This window comes from Giraffa tippelskirchi, chromosome 1 (assembly GCF_054371585.1).
Source record: "Giraffa tippelskirchi isolate mGirTip1 chromosome 1, T2T-mGirTip1v1.2.pri, whole genome shotgun sequence".
In the NCBI taxonomy this organism is placed as follows: Eukaryota; Metazoa; Chordata; class Mammalia; order Artiodactyla; family Giraffidae; genus Giraffa; species Giraffa tippelskirchi.
This window is the reverse complement of record NC_137275.1, coordinates 128,420,565-128,442,962: the sequence shown is the minus strand read 5'-3', so window position 1 is coordinate 128,442,962 and position 22,398 is coordinate 128,420,565. Positions and strand designations below refer to the sequence as shown.

General features: G+C 47.3%; 3 long non-coding RNA genes across 4 annotated transcripts in view; 1 reads left to right on the top strand and 2 right to left on the bottom strand.

Moving 5' to 3' along the window:
- The window catches only part of LOC145508532 (uncharacterized), an 82,859-nt gene that overhangs the window by 32,906 nt on the left and 27,555 nt on the right, over nt 1-22,398 (bottom strand). Inside the window, exons 3-5 of one of the 2 annotated variants that reach the window (XR_014055456.1) lie at nt 20,634-21,212; nt 19,126-19,890; nt 17,402-17,507 (exon numbers count right to left, since the gene is read on the bottom strand). This is a non-coding gene — a long non-coding RNA (uncharacterized LOC145508532). Of the gene's footprint in view, nt 1-17,401; nt 17,508-17,540; nt 19,891-20,633; nt 21,213-22,398 lie in introns of those variants that run through there. The other variant, XR_014055457.1, reaches the window with a different exon arrangement.
- On the bottom strand, nt 1,412-11,381 carry LOC145508521 (uncharacterized). Its single transcript, XR_014055455.1, has 3 exons — nt 11,171-11,381; nt 10,058-10,177; nt 1,412-2,622 (listed from the first exon to the last, which is right to left on the bottom strand). It is a non-coding gene; the product is annotated as an uncharacterized LOC145508521 (long non-coding RNA).
- Nucleotides 11,339-21,326, top strand: LOC145508510 (uncharacterized). The gene is made up of 4 exons (XR_014055454.1): nt 11,339-11,751; nt 13,653-13,762; nt 19,008-19,144; nt 20,983-21,326. It is a non-coding gene; the product is annotated as an uncharacterized LOC145508510 (long non-coding RNA).

The window sequence follows — 22,398 nt, the reverse complement described above, 5'->3', positions numbered from 1 at the left end:
TTGTAGGCAAAGCTAGTGGATGACCATATCCCCACTGGGGCCAGATAAACATGCATCTCTCTCTTCACCCTGGGAACAGCAAGAGAAAGCCTCTTGCTCTGCATGTTTCCCTGGCATGGTACATAAGGAGTGACTTATGCACCCCTTGCCAAGTTGTGTCTATTTGCACGAAGATAACTGGTGAATCTTTGAAAAGGTTGGCATTGTTGAATGATATTCTCAGTCCTGACTCTTCTTTAGGTTTCAGACTATTTGCCATGAAGATGACCATAGGAACAATACAGAGATGGTATTGTGTTCTGTGGCTGCCATAACAAATGATCACAAACCTGGTGGCTTAAAGCAGCAGAAACTTATTCTCCCATGGTTGTGGAGGCCAGAAGTCTGAAGTCAAGCCATCGGCAGGGCCATGCTCCCTTTGAAGCTTCCAGGGGAGCAACCTTCCCAACCTCTCTGGCTTCCTTGGCTGGTGTCCATGTCACTCCAGTCTCTGTCCCTGTCTTCAAGTGGCCTTGTCCTCTGTCTGAGTCTTCTCTTCTGTCTCTTATAAAGACACTTGTCATTAAATTTAGAGTCCACCCAGGTAATCCAGAATGACCTCCTCTCAAGATCCTTAATTACCTCTGCAAAGACTCTTTTTCCAAATAAGGTCACATTCACAGCTTCTGGGGCTAAGATATATACGTATGTTTTAGGGCCACCATTCAACTCACTACTGGGATCATGAGTGCAACCCCCCACTTCACAAATGGATGGATTCTTCCTTGCCAAAGGATGATAAGTGCTATGGGATAAAAAGCAGAAGAGAGACACAGGGAGGTGCCAGGCCAGGGGCAGGGTTCCTGCTTCAAATAAAGTAGTCAGAGACGGCCTCTCTGATGATAGGACATTGACCAAAGACCTCCAGAAGTGAGGATGTGAGTCATACGAGCGTCTGGGTGAAAGCCTTCCAAGCAGATGGGACAGCAAGGGTGGATCTGGCCTCCATGTACCCTCTGCACTTTGCTTCTATTGTTGTAATAATTTTTGACACTATTTATATTTTAGCCAAGTGCATATTGGTCTCCTGGATTATACCACAAGCTCCCTGAAGATAGAAACTGTATCTTTCTCCTTGTGGCATCCGCAGCACCTCGCCAAGTGCATGATGCATGATGAGTAATTATTTTACCAGAAAGTGAGTGAATGACAGGAGATATGAAGGGATGTATGGCTTAAATGACTTGCCCAAGGTCACACTGCTGGTCAGGAGCAATGCTGAGACCGGAACACCAGAGCTCCAATGCTCACAAGAAAGCAAAGTAGCTTTTCAATGAAAGCTCATTTTCTAGTCAATTCTCTTTGAAGAATCAATTTCTTGTATCGAGATACATAGAGTAGATGTAACCACATCACAGACTGAGACACAGGCTTCCTCAAGTCATGAGCTTTATTAAATAAGAATATCCCCACTGCTCTAAAGCCAGGAAACTTTTCATAAATGTCTGGTTATGTGGCCAAGGAAGTAGAATGGACAAAATTAATAAATTGAGTATGTCTTGAAAATCAACCAGATTCCAAGGAACAACCACACAAGAAAGCAAGTGCCCCTGGGAGGAGATAAGGGACAGAGTGACACACAGTGCTGGACAGTGGGCTCAGCTGATTATCAGCAAGGGCAGTGGTAGTGAAGAGGGAGACCTGGACTGGCTTCGAGGCTGGGCCTCAAGGCCATGGTGGACCAGGTCCAGTGAGCTCAGATCAGCAGGACCTAGAAAGTGAGTGAAAGGGCGAAGTACTGTAAAGTCTGGTGGGTTCCAAAGTCAGGGAAGGTCAGAGGCCAAGGACCCAGATAGAAAGATCGGAGGTCAATTGATTACAGGCAGCACCAGGCAAAGCGCTTGCAGGACCTTGGATAGCTCCACAGAAAGCTCTGCTGAGGGGACTGAGGAGGGTCCAAGTCCCAAGGGTGAACAGTTGGATCCACCTCTCCAATGAAACTCTGAGATTTAAAGGACCCCCTATAATCACAGTGGCTCTGACCCTCTGGTTGTGGGGAACAAAAGGGCTTCTACACTCTGAGCACATTTTCCCAAAGTAGTGACTTTTTCAGCATGTGTAAGGTGTTGTGTTGACATGACTGATGGTTGTCAAAGCCACAAGGAAGCATGAGAAATCAGTGGTCAAGGAGGAGCCGTAGCCATGTTCAAGATCTTCCAGCCCTAGTGAAGACCCCACCCCTGGTCTGACTTGCCCGCTCCAGATGGTGCAGCAGTTCAGCCTTGCTATGTCTTTCAGTTCAGTTCAGTTGCTCAGTCGTGTCTGACTCTTCGCAACCCCAAGGACTGCAGCACGCCAGGCCTCCCTGTCCATCACTAACTCCTGGAGTTTACTCAAACTCATGTCCATTGAGTCGGTGATGCCATCCAACCATCTCATCCTCTGTTGTCCCCTTCTCCTCCTGCCTTCAATCCTTCCCAGCATCAGGGTCTTTTGGCCAGGGCCTTTGGCCAGGGGCAATCTTTATCCATGTAGGCATCCCCAGGCTATGCAAGAACACCTGTGATGTGTCAGAACAAGTGTGCACTTTGGAGGCATTTAACAGCTCAACAAGTTAGTTTCTTTGAGCCTCTACTTTGTCACCTGTAAAGTGGGGACAAGAATATCTTTCAGAATGATTGTAACGACTGGTCAAGCTACACAAAGCACCCAGCATGCAGTGGAGGTTCAGTGAGTGATCACTGTTACTAGAATTGAGACCACTCCTTGTTCTCCTTAAGGTCATTGGGAGGTCTGGGGCACACCCCTCAGAAGTGGCATTACCTATTTTCCCAGAGTTTTTAATCCCCTGCCACATCCCATTCAAGTTTGAAGCTTGAGTCCAGGCAGGATCTTTTTTTTTTTTTTTTTTAATATTTATCTATTTGACCTCACTGAGTCTTACTTGCAGCATACAGGGTCCCTATCTGTGTTGCGCAGGCTTCAGTAACTGTGGCACTTGAGCTTCAGCAGTTGTGGCACACAAATTTAGCTCATCTGTGGCATGTGTGATCTTAGTTCCCCTGACCAGGGATCAAACCAGCGTCCCTTGCATTGCAAGGCAGATTCTTAACCATGGTACCACCAGGGAAGTCCCCAGGCAGGATCTAAGACGTAGTAGAAACAGACAGCCAGGAGACTGGAGAAGGATTTTCTAAAGTCAGCAGAAGAAGAACTTAGAAGCTTAAGAATAGCTTCACACACTAATAAAATGTAACATATTTGGACAGCACAGCCTGGAGAATGGCTGAAGACGAACTTGATGTCAGCACGGCCTGGGGAGACTTTTCTGCCCCCAGAATTAGACCACTGCACTACTTCTGAGGAACACAAAAATACTGGTGGGATTATTTGTGACAAGAAAGAGAAGCCAGGGCTGAATCATCCGTATCTGGATTCAAACCCTCTGTCTGGCTCTCACTGACTCTGAGGCCTTGAGCAAATCATATAACCTCACAATCCTTGGCTTTCTCATCTGCAAAATGGGCAACTAACACCTCCATCAAAGAGCTGGTGAAAAGTAAGTGAGAATACATGTCTACAGTTCCTGCCAGGGCAGAGTTTTGCAACAACATTTATCCAAGAGCTATTGAACCTGGGCATGACCAATGCAGCCCCAGAGGCAGGGTGGCCACATCACACACAGACCATGGTGGCCACAGCCCACTCTCGGGCTCCCCAGGTCCCCTCCCCATGGCCATTCAAGTGCATGAGGACACCGAGCCTGAAGTCCTCCTGTCTCACGGGGTCCAGCAGTAGCGGAGTTGCTGGCCTGGAGGGATGAGTCCTGGCATCTGGGGTTCCCCGTCCTCTGAGGCATCCCCTCCAGCTTCCCAGACTAAACTCCCAGAGCCCCGGGGAGCCCCGGCTCGGCCAGCTGTTCCATGTCTAATCTGAGGAGCCGAAATTCTAATAGGGATGATGGATGAGCTTCTGGGCGAGGGGAAAGGGAGCGGCACTTTCCTCTGACACAGAGCCTGGTCCCGCGGGTGCCGGGATGAGTGATGCTCTCCAGGGGGGCAAAGGGCTGTTGTCTGAGTCAAGGGATGATTTAACTTCTCAGGGAGCCAGCGTTCCTTCCAATAACTCACCCTCTTTGAAAAAGGGAGAGGCGTCCCCTGGTCCTGTCGGCGTCTGTGCCCACTCAAGGGCAGGAGGGGCCCAGGAGCGGTCAGCAGGGGAACCCCGTGTCAGCATCCGGCAGGGTGGGCCGGGAGCCAGCAGGCACGGGGCGGGTCAGTGTACTGACCACTGGGCAGGGGCTGCCCAGGCTGCCAAAGGGATACTCATGGGAAGAAGGAGCAGTTAGATTGGCTGGGAACCAAGGCCAGCCCAGGACAGGTGTAAAGGGTTCTTATTGTTGTTGTTTACTCTGTAAGTCCTGTTCAACTCCGTACAACCTTATGGACCGTAGCCTGCCAGGCTCCTCTCTCCATAGGGTTTCCCAGGCAAGAATACTGAAGTGGGTTGCCATTTTTCTCCTCCAAGGGATCTTCCCGACCCAGGGATTGAGCCCTCATTTTCTGCATTGGCAGGCGAATTCTTTACCACTGAGCTACCAGGCCAGCAAAAAGGGTACTAGAGGATTTGAACTTGGGACAAAAAGAATTTCCCAACAATCAGATGTACACTCCCACCTGTAAAGAGTAAATTGTGTCCTGAGGTGGTTGGTGAAGGTTATGGAGAAATCAAGAATTTATTTGCAGGGCAGTAATGGAGAAACAGACATAGAGAATAGACTTAGAGAATAGACATATTCTCTAAGACATAGGCATAGAGAATAGACATTAAGAATTTATTTGCAGGGCAGCAGTGGAGAAACAGACATAGAAAATAGACTTATGGACATGGGGAGAGTGGAAGAGAGGGTGAGAAGTATAGAGAGAGTAACATAGAAACTTATATTACCATATGCAAAATAGACAGCCAATGGGAATTTGCTGTATGTCTCAGGAAACTCAAACAGGGGCTCTGTATCAACCTAGAGGGGTGGGATGGGGAGGGAAATGGGAGGGAGGTTCAAAAGGGAGGGGATATATGTATACCTATGGCTGATTCATGTTGAGGTTTGACAGAAAACAACAAAATTCTGTAAACCAATTATCCTTCAATTAAAAAATAAATTAATTAAAAAAAAAGACCCCTGTCCATTGGTGGTCGAGTGTGAAATGGTGGAAACCAGTATGAAGGTTCCTGAAAAAATTAAACTTAAAATTACCATTTGATCTAGCAACGTATATTTGTACACCATGTTCATAGCAGCATTAATCACAGATGCCAAAAGGTAGAAACAACCTAAATGTCCATCAAGAGATGCATGGAAAAACAAAAATATACAGTGGAATAATGTGTGCTTAGTCGCTCAGTCATGTCTGACTCTTTGCGAGCCCATGAACTGTAACCCACCAGGCTCCTCTGTCTGTGGGATTCTCCAGGCAAGAATACTGGAGTGGGTTGCCATTCCCTTCTCCAGAGGATCTTCCCAATCCAGGGATAAAACCTGGGTCTCCTGCATTGCAAGCAGATTCTTTATCTGCTTGCCTGTATGAACTACAGGGAAGTTCCTAAGTGGAATAGTATTCAATCTTAAAAAGGAAGGAAGGGGCTTCTTTGGTGGTCCAGTGGCTAAGATTCCAGGCTCTCAAACGCAGGGAGCCTGGGTTCGATCCCTGATCGGGAAACTAAAGATCCCACGTACCACAACAAGATCTGGTGCAGCCGAATAAATAAAAATTAAAAAAAAATTTTTTTTAAAGGAAAGGAATCCTGATACATATGACAACCTTGAGGCTGAACCTTGAGGACTTTATGCTGAGTGAAATGAGCCAGACATAAAATGATAAATACTACATGATTCCACTTATATGAGGCACCTAAAGCTGTCAAATTCATAGAGACAGAGAGGAGAGTGCCAGGGGCTGGGGGCTGGAGGCAGGAGGAGTCATTATTTATGGGGACACAGTTGCAGTTTGTGATGATGAGAAAGTTCTGGAGATGGAAGGTGAGGATGGTTGTGCAGGAATACAAATGTACAAAATGCCACTGAACTATACACTTAAAATGGTTAAAATGGTCAATTTTATGTGACGTATGCGTGCCTGCTTGTATGCTCTGTTGCTTCAGTCATGTCCAACTCTTTGTGACCCCATGGACTGCAGTCCTGAGGCTCTCTGTCCATTGGAGTTTCCAGACGAAAATACTTGAGTGGGTTGCCATGGCCTCCTCCAGGGGATTTTCCCGACCCAGGGATCGAACCCATGTCTCCTGCATTACAGGCTAATTCTTTATCACTGAGCCACCAGGTATTTTGCCACAAGGAAAAATGGAAAAAATTGAATTTCAATTAACACAGGAGAAGGGGCTCAGGCTTTTGAAGGACCCAAGGACTTTGAAAGTAACAAGCTGTTTGAGCACGAAGGAGACCCAGAGTAAACTCAAGAGAAAATGGAAATACAGCCTCTGGGGCACTGTCTAGTCCAGATCCTCTTGGTCTGAGATGACAAGGCCCAGGGCATCTGCACTTGAAAAACAGATACAAAATTTATATCAACCCTGACAGTCCACTTCCTAAGTCATCTCCTGTATATTCTGTCTACTATAAGAATTACAAAAATACTCATGGCTAATATTCACTGCATGCCAGTCCCTATGATAAGCATGCTATGCACACTGTTCCCCTAAAATTCACAGCAAACCTAAGAGATAGGTACTGTTATCACCCCTTTTGTAGATGAGGAAAACTGAGACCCAATGCAATTCAGCATCTATTATTTTTGCAATTAAATATCTCAAGTCAGAGATTTCTCCAGTGCTCACTCTTCCACCAGCATGCGATGTAGACCAAGTAGCATGATGGGTGGGCTGAAGACTGTGCAAAGGAGTCCTGAGCTGGGTCTTTAAGTAAAATGGGGCTCCAGCTATGAACCCAAATGCTGAACTCACCAGTCATAACTTAGCCTCAATCTCTCATCTGCAAATTGGTGATGATCATCACACCTGCCCAAAGGTTTGCCAAGAGCTCCAGGATGCAATGAGGCAACAATGCAAGAGCTTCACCCAGCTCCTGGTACGGATGAGGTGCTGACAAGCACCCACTCTCCTTGTGAGCATCCATCTTTCCCCATCTGAGTTTTCAGAGTGCTTGGTTGCACTTAGTAACTCCTACCAAGCACTGGATGGAGCACTTAACTCAGCCCAGCAACTTGCCAACTCCCCAAGCTATTAGAGGCCAAGGTCTCATCTTGCTCCTCTCTAGGTGTCCAGCAGTAGTGTAGGAAGTACACAGTGAATGTCTGAGTGAATGGTGACATAATAAATGGATGCACGATGCTCTCTGACCAAAAACAAAACAAAACAAAATCCTCCTGTGGTTACAATCAGAGTCACAGCCTAGCAGTCCATGAGGCAGGCCAGAGCGCCATCCTTCCCCATCCTTGCAGATGACCAGTCGGCTACCTCGGGTTGGGCTGACCTCAGAAAGGATAAGGGGAGCAGGCAGCTTTGGGAGGGGGTGGCCCCGGCAGACAGGCGGGAGGAAGTGATGGCCCCAGGCCCTATGGTGGAAAAGGGGAGGCTGTGAAAAAATGAGTGGGAAATGAAGTCAAGGAGCCGAGGGAAATGGCAGATCTGTTAACAGGCTGTTTTTGCTTTTGTCTCTGGAGAAGGAAGAGGATGGAGAGCAAAGAGGAGAGTCATGCCGGCTTCCTGCCCTGCCCACCGCCGGGTGGAATTGCGCCAGATAGTGGCTGATAGCGGTGGAAACAGGGAGACAAGATAAAGGGGCGGCACACAGGCAGCAGACCCTTGGAGCCAGAGCAGGAGCCTGGGAGGCGCGGGAGGGGAGAGGAAGAGGTGAGGAAGCTGGGAGAAAGGCCTCACCAAGACGGACCCAGCAGAAGCTCCCAACTGGCTGGGGCCTCTGTCCAGGGATGAGACATGCTACTGCTCAGGCTCAGGGGAAATCCCACTTTCTCCAGGAGTTCCTACCTGTCCTGAGTTCTGGGGCTGTGCAGGGTGGCCCGTTAGCAGCCCAGCTTCCTCTAAGGGTGTTTGCTGCAGGATAGGTGGCTGGTCCAAGTGGAGGCTCTACTAAAGGGCTGATTCCTCACCTTCCCTGAGAGTGGCTTCAAGGAGGCTTCATTTCCTCCCTGTGACCCTTGACCTCTGGAGTGGCCCTGGGTAGTCTCTGGTGACCAGAGCAGCAGCTTGGGCTGTACCCACTTGGTTCCAGTGCCTCCTCTGACTTTGGGCATCAGAGGGCACGTCAGGGAGCCTGTGTGAGCAGCACTTCTGTGCACGTGTCCACAACTCCACACACACCGCCCCCCACCTCCTGAGATGCAGCCTGGAGCTGCCATCTGCACAGGGCACAAGCATCCCATAGACGCGTGGGCTTCCTGACCTGGCACCCCCGCGGTGTGACACGCTTGCCACTGCTTCCTCGCAGAGCTAGGCAAGGCATAGACCGAGAGACAGCACGGAGCCAGTGTCAGGAAGAGCCCAAAGGCAGCAGCCCCTTTCCCCGTGGCTGACCCCAGACCATCGTCATTTTCTCTCTGAACCTCCGCTTCCTGCTTTGTTCTCAGCCTCCAGTGTTGCTTCTGGCTCCTGCTCCAGGAGGCCGAAGTGTGGGCTGGCCTTGCCATCACAGACCCACACGGATGCCCTGCCGTAAGAGCTCAGGTCATAGCCCATGCCCCAGAATCTTGCTCAGCACCCCCTCATCAGCTCATTCATTCACTCAGCCCAGGTTTTCTGAACATCTTCTGTGTGCCAGCCCCAGGCTGAGATACGGGGACATGGTGTGGACGCGGTGGGGACAAGAACAACCCACTTCTGCCCCCCTGGGGCTCTGGATTGAGAGGTGATGACAAGAAACAAATGAATGATCATTACCAAGCACAGGAGGTGCTATTAAGGGTTCTGTGAGACATAAATACTGGGGAGGGGGTATAAGCCAAGGAAGAATACATCACGCCCTCATCAAGGCCATAGACTTCTTGCATGAGCTGGTTTTTCAACTGCAGATCTCACAGCAGAAAGGTGAAAGGCGAGGGACTGAGACAGAATGCAGAAAGGAGAAAGGGACCAGCTTACAGAAATGAGCCAGGCATTGTGTGCTAACACGGTATTTGTAAAGCTCTGATAACTCCCTAAACATGATTGTTTATCTGGGCAGGGAGGAGGCACTTCACTGTATGTAAGAATCTCCCAAGAAACCCAGTCAGGCCTTCTGACTTCTAGAAAATTATGCTTTGAGATCATCAAAGCTTAAGGAGCATAAGTGTTTGGCTGAGCAAAGGGACCCCCAGGAAATGCTGCCTTGGGTCAAAGGAACACGTGTTTCAAATGTGAAACTGGAAAGGAAAAGATAACCTACACCGTGCAAAATAATAATAATAATTTAAAAAAGCCAAGTCTGGACAAACTGGGCAGCAAATGCTTGTCTTCTGTCCCATGCCCCTTTCCTCTTGCACTGACCCTTTTCCCCTTGGTGTTTTCCATGGACACTCAGCATTCACAGAAGAGAACATGTGAATACCTATTCACATTAAGGTGTTCATGACTTGCATGTGGTCCACCCAGAAATATTTATACCTTAAAATGGGACAGATAGCAGGATCATTGATGCAATTACAACCAGTCCACGGAGGAGAAATTTGAGACTGGTAGGAATCCTTCAAATCCCTTAGGGGAAGAGAATTGAGTTTGGTTAAAGCTGCCCTTGAAGGAAGAGACAGTTAGGGAGCTTGGGATGGAGATGAAAACACAAATGTATTTAAAATGGATAACCAACAAGGACCTACTATATAGCACATGGAACTCTGCTCAATGTTATATGGCAGCCTGGATGGGAGGGGAGTTTGGGGAAGAATGGATACATGTATATGTGTGGCTGAGTCGCTCAGCTGTTCACCTGAAACTGTCACAACACTGTTAATCAGCTATAATCCAATACAAAATAAAACGTTTTCTAAAACAGAATTTATACACAACTTAATTATAAAGTTAGTTTAATATTTTTTCAAAAACAACTTACCCTTGAAAATACCATCTCCAATTCACGCAGCACTGTATTTCTGACTCTGTCATTCTAACATTCCACTTTTGGAACTCCCAAAAGACAGTCCTGTCAGGAAGGAGGTGTATCCAATGTGGCCTGGAATTGGGGAAGGGCACCTCTGTTTTGGATGTCTGGCCCCCTTAGCCCCCTCAGCCCTGGCCTCTGGGATGACAGAGAATATGGCAAGCCCCTGATGAAGGAAGATTACCCAGCAAACACAACGACAAAACAGACAGTGCCTGCCCCTATTCTCTAAGCTTCTTTTTGTCCCAGGAGTGTATGTTTAAGAGACAAAGCCAAGTGCTCTATCTGCTGCCACTTGAGGTCTTGGAAAAGGCCTGGATGTGGACTCAAAGGACCCAGGTTTGACTTCCAGCTCTAGGTAAGCCCTGTGTCCTCAGTGTAACGTGGTGGTAGAGATTAGCCAGTGGGCCTCACTGGACCTGGTGAGAACCTAACAGGATGGGGTTACTGTGAGGACTCTGGCCTTTAGAACTGTGCTTATTATCAGCCTGGGGGTCTGGAGCCCTGGGGAGGGGGGCAGATGGATGAGAAGGGTCTCCACCATTCCTGGTGTTGAGCCTTCACTCTCTTGCAGGAGCAGTGCCCTCCTGTAGGGTTTGTCTGTGCATTAAGTGAGGTTCACTAGGCCACTCCGCAAAGTAAAAACTGCCTTCAAATGGAGCTTGCCAATCATGTTCCAAATTAAATTTCCCTAGAAGCACTTCAAAACAGACCCATTAGATACAAAGTTTGACTCCACAGAGAAGTCTCCCAATGCTTACGGCATGCATTCAAGTTCTTTTTAAAGATGAGGCAAAAACTTGACGCCCAATGGTCTCATTTTCCCTCTGGCAGCCAACACAGGCTGGCCTAGCCCACCGAGGCACACCTCCTCCTCTCTGCCTCAGCTCTCCAAGGAGGGGATCAAGGCAATGCCCTCTAACCCCCACTGGCACCTCTCCTCTGGTTGTCCAGAGACCAGGCTTTGTGCCAAAGCCTCAAACAGCTATACGCATAGCAGCCACCAGCTTACTGCGTGTGACTACATGCCACGCACCCAGCTGAACACCTAGCCACGCACCTTACCTGTTTCAGTTCTGGCCTCCGGATAATCTGTTGAGACGCTCCTGTTTAATGGAGGAAGAAGCTGAGTCTTGGAAAGGTTAATTCACCCCAGCAAAAGACAGCAGGGCAATGCACCATTTTCTTTCTTAACCATCTGATAAAGGCAGCTCTAACGCAGGCGCACGCGCGCACACACACACACACACACACACACACACACACACACACACACGGTCTCCTGGGCTCAGACCTCCACTATGAGCAAACACAGGATCTGGGAACACTATGAGCAAACACAGGATCTGGGAAGACTGAGCGTCATGGGAGAGGACAGACCATATTATTAGGACTTTACTTAGGAGTTGGCACAACTAGGGCTGGAGGGTTGGGGAGTGGGGTGTAACAGAAATGAAGGCGAGCCTTGAGTTTTCTACCTTCTCTCAGGCTGGACCTTGCCAGATGCCTACGCTTTGGTTTCCTCATTTGCTTATATGCTTATCAAGCTCCTACCAAGAACAGGCTCTGGTGGCGCCTGAAGGAGCTTCAGAGGAGGAAGAGCACGACGACCCCTCCCCACCTGGAGCTCAGCAGAGGGAAAACAGGTCTCCAAACACCCACAGCCCAGGGTTGGGGGGGGCATGAAAGCACACCCAGCACCCTCCACACTCCCCAGCACTTCAGCTGTGAGGGAGACTGGCAGGGTCGAGAGCCAGGGACTGAGAGAAAGGCCAGGAATGGTGTCCGGGAACCCCCCACCACCGTGGCGCCCTCCGCGGCCCTGCTGCGGGAGGACAAGGGGTGAATTCTCGTGAGAATTCTGATAAATGGGCTCCTCCGCCCCTCCCCCTCCCTCCAATTAAAGCGAGGCCCTCCCAGCGGAGATGCAGAAACCACTTCCAAGCCAGGCATGACATCAACATTTCTGCGATAAGCGGTGGACAATGGGGTGTTAGACTAATAGAAAAACACCGCTGGATAAGGCCGGCTCCTGATACCCAGGCTGATGGGAAATACCATTGTCTGTCTGCTGTCAGCTGAGTCCCGGGGCGACAGGGATTCCAGCGGCCACAAGCAGCCGCCGGGGGAGGGGCGGCGGCCGGTGGGGCTGGGGGAGGGCGCCTCGGGGAGGGGGGTTGGGTGGGGCAGGGGGAGGGCGGTGAGGGTTCGCAGAGGCTCCGGAATGTTCTGCGGAGGGTGCTCTGGGCGTGGTAAATAGAGGACGCTCCCTTCTGTCCCCGCTTAGTCTGTTGGAGAGAAAGTGTCTCCCCTGCCCAGCGACAGCGACAGCGACGTGGAGCCTGCTGTTCCCAAGCCCGGAGCCCCGCAGCAGCCAGAAACACTCGAGGGTTGGGTAGAAAGGGAAGAACCACACTTCTCTCCACGCCCCTGGGACTTCCTTGCTTGACTTTGTTCATAGCTCACACCTGAACTTGACGCTTTGAGTCTCATAATTTATTTTTAAAGTTTTTTATCAAAGCAATATGTGCACAGTTTTTGTATTTTAAATCAATTAGTCATAAAAGCATGTTTAACAACAAAACTATTTTCCTGCAATCTGCCTCCCCATTCTCCTTCCCATCCTGTCCCCTATCCAGTTCTGCTTCCCAAAGGCAACCAAACGACTGCTAACTCCTGGTGCTGCTTCTGGTATTTGCCTCTCTGTTTCTGAGTAATGTGTTGATGTTGCCATGTCTTTGTTTATCAATTTTAGACATCATCTAGTGGCTTCTTCATATGGCAAATGAGGACTTAGTAACTTTACAGTACTCTCCCTTTTACTTTTGCTCTCTCATCCTTCCAATAGAATTGTAATATTTGAGTGAAACAAATCAGGGATTATTCTGACAATAAAAATATTGCATTTGTTACCCTGTTTCCTAGATCCTGTGTCCTCCACTTTCTTGGTTTACTCCTTTGTCTTGCTGGAGCATCTCCTTCACTACCTTCCTGAGAAAGGGTGTAAATTTTTCAGTTGGTAAGGTATTGAATGCTAGAGTGAAAGTCTTTTTTAAAGAAAAAGAATTTTAAAGAGATTGATCCTTTGTCTTCTAGTTTAGGGAAGCTGTCAGACCTCTCAAGATACCAATCTGATTCCTGTGTCTTTGAATGGGACCTTTTCTTGCTTCCTCTCTGGGAGCTATTAGGAATCTCTATATCCATTGGTGGAACACTTCATGGTGATATCTCTTAGCATGTCTTTTCATTCATTGTTTTGGACAATCAATCAATAAGCTGTCAACCCAGAAACTCATCTCCTTTACTTCTGTGGAAAATGCATGTATTTATTTCTTGACTAATTTCTACCCTTTCCCATTTTCTCTATTCCCTCCCTCTAGAACTTCCATTAACTGGATATTAAACATCCTAAATTGATAGTCTAAATATCTCATCACTTATCTCTTATTTTCTATTTATCTTTTTGTTCTACTTTTGGGAAGATGTCTCTGAGTTTTTCATACCCTCCTACAAAATCCTCTTTTTTTCTGTTATATTTTAATTTCAGTGGTGACTGAAAGAAGACCTTGGTCATTTACTTGGACTGGTTGGTTTCTGCAGCTTCCATCTCAGTGACCAGCCCAAGACCCCTGCATTCTGGAATCAAGGGAGGGGAAGGTATGTGTGGTTCTGATGGTTCAGATTGTCAACTGCTCCTTATCCTCATGGTCAGGGTCATGCCTCAGCCCTGCCCTCCACTCTGCCAGATGCCCCTGCATCAGGAGCCTCTCCAGTTCAGGTTCCATCAGAAAACACTTTATTGAGTACCTTCCACCCCACCAAGCCCTAGAATTATGCTGGAGAGCTCATGAATTCCTTCTCTGGAAGAGAAAGATGGTGAACTCAGTGAGAAATGACTTGCCCTATGTCCTATGGGAGATAGAAGCTGTGCTAGATTGCAGGGTCCCGCAAGGCCAGCCCATGACCTCAACCTCCAGCACAGAGGACACAGCTAATGAGTGGCCATGTCTCCCTCCCCACTCATCTCTCTGTGTGTCACTTCCTATCCTCCCTCTGTTTTCCTTTCCACTTCCACTGAAGGATCACAATAGGGTGAAGACACTTAGTATGAATTGCACAAGTTGCACAGAAGAGAGCACTGGATAGTCTATGCATAATTTTTTTCTATGCATCATTTTCAGGTGAATAAATAGAAAAAAAATGATGTAAATAAATGTCAATTCAACCAAGTGGTCCTCAGTTTTAAATATGTGACCCTCATATACCCCATACTTTTATACAGAAGCACTTAGGAACTTGGTTTAATGGGCCTGTCTTGAACCTCTCTAACCATTTCTTGGAAGCACATTTTGAACTCTCTCGTGGTGGTGTTGCCCATCTACAAAGAGATGGCTTAGGGTTATGTTGCCATCTTTGTGTTTAGTAGTGCATATTAATGAAATTATTTGTCTTGTATGAGTGTATTTTCTTTCATTATGTTATCCAACTAAATGGATAACAAAATAAAAGTGTGATACTAGCAATAAGAAGGGTTAGGTCACAGGAATTTAATTTGAATGAGACAAGAAACCACCAGAGTGGCCAATCTTAGGCTTTAAGCATGTTGAATTAACCTGGCTGGTGGTGTTTAGTTTTGAAAACAGCATGATTAGAGAATAAAGCTTAATTGGAGGGTTTACAGTCTTTTTGAGATATCTTTCAGAGTTCATGTGTCAAAGCTCATGGGAGGATTCTGATTGGTTCTGCTCAGATCACACATTTGAACCAATCACCATGGAGAAGGAAGTAAACAATTAGAATTGGACCAGTGAGGTCACAGGCCATCCTGGGGGCTTCTATGTTTGATACTCCTTCAGTCTCATATGTGGTTCATGTCATGCTTTCCCAGTGAAAGCTTGCTAGAAGACAAAAGCTGTCCCTTATAATCATCCATAGACATTGTATCAGTGCCTTCTCAAAATAAGGCATTATATTCAGCTTTGTGGAGGAAAACAAAGGTTAATCAGACTCATCTGGCCAAAGGGGGCTTAGAGCAAGCAAGAGATTTAGTTATGTCCATAAATAACTATAACAGCCTGCCTGCATGCTAAGTCTGTTTAGTCATATCCAACTCTGTGACTGTATGGACCTTAGCCCTCTAGGCTCCTCTCTCCATGGGATTTTCCAGGCAAGAATACTGGAGTGGGTTGCTGTGCCCTCCTCCAGGGGATGTTCTGGACTCAGGGATTGAACCCAAGTCTCTTATGTCTCCTGCGTTGGCAGGTGAGTTCCCAGGCTAGCGCCACCCGGGAAGCCCATAACAGCTTGCAGTTGGGCCCTAAAGGCACAGACAGAGTGCTCTTAGATGCCATAGAAGGGAGCTATCTGAAGTGTCACCTGTGGGAACCAGTGCAGAAGAATAATCCTATAAACTTTGTGGTTTGTTGGATAGAACCACCAAGGTGAGGGAGCATCAATCTTGTTTACCCAGAGCTGGCTTGATGCCTGGGCGTGACTTCCTGAGGCCTTTCCAGGCATCCACAGTGATGTTTTCTTTCAGGTCCAACCTCCTATTCTTCTACTCAGCATCCCGTCCTGATTTACCCAGCTCACATCAGGACCCTGATTCCTCCCTTTATCTTCTGCCAGGCTGGTCCATCCAGCAATTACCTGCTTCCTGCCAGCATCATCACAGACATTTCTACTTCTGATTTCTGAACTCCATTAAGGCACCTGACTAGTAATGGGCTTCAGATTAGATTTGGCCCCAGACTTTGTTCTAAGTGTCTCTTCAAGCAAATGCTTCAGCCTCCTACCCCTGGACTTCTAAGTGATTTTAGACTGTTGGCAAAACTCTCCAATCACCGACAACCTGCCATGTGATGAAGCTCAGTCTCTAGAATTTCCCCCCTGTCATCCCATCATATCCCCCACCCAGGATCCCACTGGAAAGTTGAACGTTTGTAAAAGAGGGGAAGTGTCTGTGGCTAGATGGAAAAGGACAATGCCTGGAGGCAGGGCCACATCTGGTTAGAAGGGAACTCTAAGCTAGCTAGCTAGATTGGCCTCTGGGGCTCCATCAGTTACTAATTTCAGTTTACTCAGGGCATTGGTTTCACAACTCTGCATGTTCCAGAAAATACTTGTGACTTTTTCCCCCACACACTGGTAAGAATGTGAAAAGTTGTCAGTCAAATAGTTATTTGTTCCAAAAGAAGAACACAGCGGGCTTACATATTTTCCTTTCTTAATGACTCTCTGAGTGAATTAACGCCTTTTTTAAAAAATTGAGGTAAAATTCATATAACATAAAATTAACTGTTTTAAGGTGTATATTCAGTACCATTTAGTACATTCACAGTGTTCTGCAACCACAACTCTCTCCACTATCAAGTTCTAAAACATGTTCATCACCCTAAAAGAAAATCTCTTACCCATTAAGCAGTTACTCCCCCCTGCCCCCTTGCCTAAACCCCTGGCAACTACCAACCTGCTTTTTGTCTTTATAGATTTACCTATTCTGAATGTTTCATATAAAGGGAATTGTACAATACATCATTTTTTGTGCCTAGCTTGTTTCACTCAGCATAATGTTTTCAAGGTTCATCCACATTGTAGTATGTATCAATATATCATTATTTTTTATATGACTGCATTATATTCAGTTGTAAGTATAAACACATGTATTTATCCATTCTGTTGATGGATATTTGGTTTGTTCCTACCTTTTATCTGTTGTGAATATGCTGCTGAGAACATTCATGTGTGTTCACATACTTGTTTTCTATTATTTTGAGCATATATCTAGAAGTGGAATTTCTGGATCACATGGTAATTCTATGTTTAATTTTTTGAGAAACCACTGTGCTATCTTCCACAGCAGCTGAACCATTTTACGTTTCCACCAGTGATATACAATAGATCCAATTTTTCCACATCCTCTTCAACATTTATTTTCAGAGTGTTTTTTTTATAGCCATCCTAGTTGGTGTGAAGTGATATCTCATTATGGTTTTTATTTGCATTTCCCTAAGTACTAATGATGTAGAGCATCTTTTCATGTTATTGATTAATCAAATCAATTGGCCATGGATGTATAAGTTTATTTCTGGGTTATCTGAGTTAAATTCTATTCCATTGGTCTATATGTTTATCCTTATACCAGTACCCTTCTGTTTTGATTACTGTAGGGTTCGAGTAAGTTTTACAATTAGGAAGTGTAAGCTCTCCAGTTTTGTTTTTCTATTTCAATATTGCTTTGGTGAGTTAAAACTAATGCTAATTACAGAAAGGACTTCTGTGTTTAGTCAGACTTACCCAAGTTGTCCCAGGCAGCAATTTGTTATAGTAGAGAGATCCTTGGAGACCTGAGTTCTGGTTCTGGCTTTGCTCCTGTGGTACTGGAGAAGACTCTTGAGAGTCCCTTGGACAGCAAGGAGATCAAACCAGTCAATCCTAGAGGAAATCAACCCTGAATTTTTATTGGAAGGACTGTTGAAGTTGAAGCTCCAATACTTTGGCCACCTGATGCAAAGAGCCAAATCATTGGAAAACGCTCTGAAGCTGGGAAAGATTGACGGAACTGAACACAACAGCAACCAACTCTCTAGGTGTCCTTTGTAAATCACATCTCCTCTTTAGGTCTTTACTCTTTTGCAAAATGGAGACAAGGGATCTCCAACTTACATTTCCCCTTGAAGTGGGACTTGAAGCTTTTTAATAAGCTCATCCTGAAAAATGCTTGGAATTCTCAAATTGAGGACCCAGGTACCAGAGAAGTTACTGTCAGACAGCACCCCCCAACTATAGCTACCTGGCCTGCTTCTGTACTGTCAGCTTGCTCCTTTCTGACTCATCAATAAAGATGTTATTCTAGCAAGTACTGAATTGGCAGAGGAGTGAAATTCTAGCAAGCACTAAACTGGCAGAGGAATGAAAAGTTTGAGTCAAGGAGAAAGTTAAGAGATTCAGTTACGTTACCTTTAGTACTTCCTCTGATTGTCATTGAAATTATGCTTGATATTTTCTAGAACTTGACTAATGAGTAAAAAGTGAAGTCTCATATATTTTAGATGGCACAATTCATTCATTTATCCAAAAACATTTATACGAAACTATTATGTGTTAGGCATGTTAGGTGGGTATTATGGGCCATACAAGGATACGTTAGGTATGAGTCTCACCTCTGGTTTCACATTTGAATAATATTAAGGGGAATTTTCATTGTTTTGAAAGTCCCTAATTTTCTCATTGACTTGGGTATTGCTTTCAAGTTTTTAAATTGCTACTGCACATGTTAATGACTTTGAGTGTGTGCTTGCTAAATTGCTTTTTGTGTTCAACTCTTTGCGACCCTATGAACTGTAATCCACCAGACTCCTCTGTCCATGGGATTGTCCAGGCAAGAATACTGGAGTAGGTTGCCATGCCCTTCTCTAAGGGATCTTCCTAACCCAGGGATTGAATGTGTGTCTGTTATGTCTCCTGCATTGGCGGGCGGGTTCTTTACCACTATCACCACTTGGGAAGCCCTGTTAATGACCATGAAAGAAAAAGTAAAAGTGTTAGTCGCTCATTAATGTCCAACTCTTTGCAACCCCAAAGCCCGTACGTAGCCCTCCAGGCTCCTCTGTCCACGGGATGCTACAGGCAAGAATACTGGAGTGGGTTGCCATTTCCTACTCCAGGGGATCTTACCAACCTAGGGATTGAGCTCTATTCTCCTGCATGCAGGCAGATTCTTTACCATCTGAGCCACCAGAGGAGCAAAGTCTCATGCATAAAAGATCAACTACAACACATCTGAAGCCACTTTCCACACCAAACAATTTAGCACAATCTGTGTTACATGCCTGAAATCAGGGTACACACCATGGTTGGTGTTCTTAACTTGATGTAATTTCACTGAATTTTTTTCTTGCAGAGATACGGTCCAAATTGTAGGCGGTGAGCTACAATGCCTCCTTAAGATGGGCATGGGACACTTTAGGGAACAGAAGGCCTGAACTACCTTCAGTGTCTAAATGAGGACAGAGTCATACCTGATTCCAGAAGAAAGCGGTGGGTGATCCTGGTCTCTGGGGCACTTTATTCTTCCCAGAAGGTTCAGAACTGCTCCCCTGCATCCACTTATGCCTGAGGGCTAGCAGGGGCTGGGCTGGGCAGGGATGAGGAGCCAGAGAGGAAGGGCAACAGGAATAATTACTTGGGCTGGCAGCGGCTGGCTAGGTGGACCCTTGGGACCCCAGGGGAGAAAAGAGTGAGGGTTCCTTTAATGGCCACAGGTGTTGGAGTAGAAAATTTTCCATGAAAAGGAGGCTGTTCCACATGATTAAAATAACCACTTGGTCAGCTTGGCAAGTTCAGGCCTTGTTTTTTTCACACTTCGCAGCATGTCCTTCAACTTCATTCAGAGGCTGTTCCAATTGCTAAAGGAATTCCTTTTCTTTTTACTCACTAATAAGGAAGGAGTGGGAGAAACTGGGCCTTCAAGGGCAGGCAGAGGCAGGGTGCTTGGTTTTGTTGGAGACAGAGGGGAGCGAGGCGGGGGATGTAGATGAAGGGAGCTGACTCGGCAGCTGGGAAACCTTGGGGTGGGGGCGGGGGAGTGCCCTGCGGAGGCACTGTCCAGTTGGTGGCTGCTTGGCTGGAGAAGCTGGCGGTAGAGTGACTCGGACCAAAGTCCGTCCAAGAGAGAGAGCTCAAGACTTGGTCCTCGTGGTGGTCACAGTAGGGGGTATTTCAAGGCAAGCTGGGGAGGAAGACAAGAGCACACCCCCTGGGGTGTTTAGAGGCTGCGCATCCACCTGCAGGGAGAAGCCAAGACAAGAGGCAGCCTAAGCGCATGCGCGAGCTCCACGCCCACTGCCCTGGTGGGTTATTGGGTGACTCCCTGTCTAGGGACCCCTCTGTAAAATGGGGCTGCTTGAGGAGTGAAGAGGGCCCATTTAGAGGAAAGCATGTGAACAACTGATAGTGTTAATGGTGGTGAGGATCCTTTCTTAGTCCTCATCCAACCTGAGTCTCCAAGGTTCTTACCTGTTCTCTCCATCTAGGATTTAATTGCACTTAGATAGATGATAGATAGATAGATGCTGGGTGGATAGGTAGGGAGATGATGGATAGATAGGTGATGGATGGATTGATATGATTTGATAGATGGGTAAATAGATAGATGTGCTTAATCACTCAGTCGTGTCCAACTCTTTGTGACCCCATGGACTGTAGCCCACCAGACTTCTCTGTCCATGGAGATTCTCCAAGTAAGATTACTAGAGTGAGTTGCTATGCCCTCCTCCAAGGGATCTTCCCAACATAGGGATCAAACCCAGGTCTCCATCATTGCAGGCAGATTCTTTACCATCTGAGCCACAAGGGAAGCCCATGAATACTGGAGTGAGTAGTCTATCCCTTCTCCAAAGGACCTTCCTGACCCAGGAATTGAACTGAGGTCTCCTGCATTGCACGTGGATTCTTTACCAGCTGAGCTACCAGAGAAAGCCCAGGTAGATAGATAGGGAGGTAGATAAATGATAGAAACAAACCTTACCAATTCAGCTCTGGTATCTCCCAAAACTGAAGTGCAGGGTGTAGAGAAGTGTCTCATAAAAGACAGGGCCTAGATCCATGAAGCTGGTTAGAGCAAAGGCAGATAGGGGGCTATGCTTGGACTTGGTAACCTGTCAGGACAGGGTTCAAGTCTGCCGGTTACTGGCTGAGTGTGACTGGGGAAGTTACTGGATCTCCAGGCCTGACTTGCTCCATCAGTAAAACAGGATCCCAACAGTGTCTGCTCTCGGGACTACGGTGAGCTCTGACAGCGTGAGCAGCAAAGGCAGCTGCATGCTGGACATGGACTCCAGTTCCTGTTCGTTCTCTTCTTTCCTGCTTTGTTGCAGCCTTGCTTCCAGAGCTCCTCCCTACATACAGCCATCTCGTAGCTGATTTACATCTTTTCAGAGGCAACACTTCAGACACGGAGGCATATCTCGCTCAAGTCCTGAATCCAAGTCTCTGGAGAAGAGAATTTGAAAGGACCTTCCAGGTTCCATCACAACTGTAACCCCCTCCAGTCAGAAGTGAGGGACCCAGTGATGCAAATGCGGATGCAGCTCCATACCCTCAGCTCCTGCCAAGAAAAGAAACAGTTCTCAGAGAGGAGTGGATGCAGGTGACAGGATGTGCAGACACCCCTCAGCTCTCTACTGTGGCTCCCCAGAAATAAACATTCTCTCCAGACTGACTCCCATACTGCCTTTCATCTCAGAGTCTGCCCTCCACATCTTCCTGGGATTAAGTCCTTCAGCCCCTTGCCTGCACCCCAGTCTATTCCCTGTTCCCTCATTCTGTCCGCACTGGTTTGATCCTCCCAAAGCTTCCAGTGTGCCCTCCACTGGGTGGGTTAGGGATGATCCTGAAGTGTGAGCCCTACCCCCAAGGTATTGACAATCTAGCTGGTGAGAGCAAGACAACACCCGCAAACCAGTTGAAGAAGTGTCTGGTACTAAATTATGAGTCGTGACCCTGAGGGCTCCAGGGATCCAGAGAAGGAAGAGATCCATGTAGACTGGAGTGATCAGAGAAAGCTTCCTAGAGGAGAAGGAACCAGGGCAGGCTTTTGAAGACGGTGGGGATTGGGAAGAACATTGTAGGCAGGCACTAGAGGAATGGAGAGAGTCCTACTGATAAGGTACCCAGGTGGGAATAAAGGCTGGGGAAGGGGGTGGCGGGAAGGAGAGGAGGAGAAGTCCAGCTCCGGAGGAGCTGAGACTGTGGTGGGCCTCGTTGGCCAAGCATGGCCCTTCAGACTGCGTGCTGGAGGTCGATGTGTCCCGGCCTCCCTCCCATCCCACTCAGACAGGCTGGCTATCGGGGCTCCCAACCCCAGAGCTGCCCCATTGATTGGCCTGTGAAAGGCCACTTGGTGGGCTGGTTGCCGAGAGACGGCCCCAGAGGCCAGGGCTGGGATTAGCAAGTGGCCCTGTTTGCTCTCATTGCTGGGAGGAAAGAGGACTTTGGTCTCAGCTTATCAAACTGCCCTGGGTTTGAAAGCCCAGGAATGCAGCCTTGGCCAAATGTGCAGGTTCACAGGACACCCATTAATCAAACAGTTCCCTTCCCTCCACCCCAATAACCTGACCCCCACTTCACACACACATACACACTCACGGTCACATACACACACACTGCCACTGCACTTTTATATGGTGTCTTGGAGGGCCAAGCCCAGCTGGCTGCTGAGCCTGAAACACCTCAGTGGGGTGTTTCAGGCTGGACTGGTCTACATGCTGTGTCTTTCCCCTAGTTTTCCTGGG